At 43.3% G+C, this 2,247-nt stretch overlaps 1 protein-coding gene across 1 annotated transcript in view; it reads left to right on the forward strand.

The window, feature by feature from the left end:
* The window catches only part of SLC35E1 (solute carrier family 35 member E1), a 6,294-nt gene extending 4,347 nt beyond the window's left edge, over positions 1 to 1,947 (forward strand). The window contains exon 5 of the mRNA XM_008641012.2: positions 1 to 1,947. This exon is cut by the window's left edge and continues 1,299 nt beyond it. The gene's annotated coding sequence lies outside the window, so the exon portion shown is untranslated.
* Positions 1,948 to 2,247: the final 300 nt, after the last annotated feature.

Here is a 2,247-nt window from a genome sequence, read left to right on the forward strand (position 1 = left end):
CCTGCTGAAAGAAGTTAAATTTTGTTTCCTGTGCTGTTCCTGCAACTCCCCTGGCTCAAATAGGAAATTAAAGAAAAATTGTTTGAATCAGCAGTAAATAGATAATTTATGGTTAAGAACTGATCCAGTATAAATTCTAGACAAGGTGATTGTGTGTGTCAGGTACTGCATTTGTGCATGGAAGGGATGAAACTTGGCTTTCATTCCTTTGAATGAAATTCCTTTGAGTGAAGTGAAACCCAACATGGAACTTGGGTTTCACTGAATCAGATTTTTCTGTTGTTGCTTTAGCAAAAGATTTTAGGGGCCTTCTTTCCTTCCCAGACTGTTGTACAGTGAGACTTTGATAGAATAAGTTTTATGCTTTTAACTGGAGAGGTACCAGACACCAGTGACAAAATTCAGGGCGTGGCACAGAACACTCCTCTTATTTATTGCTTTACAAATGACCATTTCCATGATGTGAGATGATGATTTAGCTCCTTTCTGGATAATAAAGAATTTATTTTTAAGTGCAAAATCAAGCTGATCTTATTCTTTTGGCTGCTGGGGTGGTAGTTACATGAACAACCTTCCACCAGAGAGTCCAAAAGAGGAAATGGTCCTTCTGAAACTTCAGAGATGGGTTAAAAATGCTGCTACTGTGTGTGAACAGAACTTCCTTGCCTGGACTGGAGTTCAGTCTGTTCATGCAAGCTGAGAGCTTGGGCTTTTAGGTAGGAAATCTAAATAAGTCTGTCCCTAACCCAGGTGAACAAGGTCATGAAGAAAGCTTTCCTTCAGATGAAATTTCTTTTGCCTGTTCCAGTATTCATGTATGTATAATTCTTTCTTTTTAATACGGGAAAGTGCCAAGTGTGCATTTCTAAGGCTCACTTCCCAACATTTCAATGCTTTTACCTACAAGTAACAAGGATTTTGTGGACTCTGGATTTGGATTAGGTGCTGACTCTGCAAGAGAATGATTTGAGAATGAGAGATTCAAGCTGAGATTTTCAAGAGGGGCTGAAGTTCTCCAGCTGCTTTCAAAGGGAGCTGGCTGTGACCTGTTAAGACTCCTGCAAACACTGAATTGTGGTCTTTGTGCCTCAGTTTCCCTTTTGGAAAATGGAGATGATTCTTCTTTACATCACAGGGGGTAAAATACCAGGAAAAAGTGGCAGTGGGGGCTCCAGGGGTGTCCAGGCATACTGTGAGTTCATCTGTCCATCCTCTGCTGTGTCTGCTGCTGTGCCATCTTCCTGCAGCCTCAGCTGCTACATGGAGTAAATAAAAACCAGATCAGAGGCTTTATTAAATATGTTCCAATAGTTTCCTTTTAAAGAACATAACCAGACCTTTTCTGGCAATTGTTTTCAGAGTAAGCTTGCACTGCACACTGACCATGGCAGGTCTTTAGCTCAGCTGTTTCTGTAGAGTCTTGGCAGCAGGTGAGGGCTTCCTGTTCAAAGCTGTCCCAAATTCCAGTCTGGGCCTGGGGGCCTCACTGTTGTCTGTGAAACAAAACTCCTGTGCTTGCAGAGCAAAAAAGGGACTGGCCCAAAATGAGGATATCCCATGAGGATAATGGGTCCATTTAGGGCCCAGGGAGTGAATCTCTTCCCTGGAGACTCGGGGCAGAGTTGCTGCTGCTCTAGCCCAGGTCTGTGGCCAGCAGGGATGGCTGGGTGTGGTACAAGGTGTAATTACAACGGTCGGGTGAGTCGGTTACACGAGGTGGTTTTGCTGGATCCCGAATCCCAGTCCTTAAGCAATACTGCCCACATTCAGGGAAAGGAAGTTCCTGGCACTGCTGTAATATGCATTTTAATCTTGGACCTCTGCGAGATTTTTGTTTGGCCAAGTGAGACGTTTGTTTTAAGCTGGTTTGTAAGTGAATGGCGTGTTTGTACACAGGTCTGTAGAAAGTATGGAAACGCTGGAATAAAAAGGGCAAAATCTAGACAATTGTGTACAATGACCCTGTTATTAAATCAAAGCCAAGGGGGTTGGCTTGGGTTTATTCCTTGCAGGAAGCTTTGGGAGTGTCATAATGGCCATGGGTGAGGAGTTGGGTGGATGTTTTGCTGTGGGTGATGCCTCGCACAGTCTGAAACTACAGGGGCTGGAATGCTGTAAGCAAGGTTAGAACACAGGCACTGGGCTCCTTTGAGATATTTTGATTTCCACAGCGCATTTTTAACTCATAAATACATCACAACATTGAAAAAAATCTCCCCCAAACAGCCTTGGGTAGTTGTAGAAATA

Source organism: Corvus brachyrhynchos, unplaced genomic scaffold, assembly GCF_000691975.1.
Source record: "Corvus brachyrhynchos isolate BGI_N302 unplaced genomic scaffold, ASM69197v1 scaffold219, whole genome shotgun sequence".
Taxonomy (NCBI): domain Eukaryota; kingdom Metazoa; phylum Chordata; class Aves; order Passeriformes; family Corvidae; genus Corvus; species Corvus brachyrhynchos.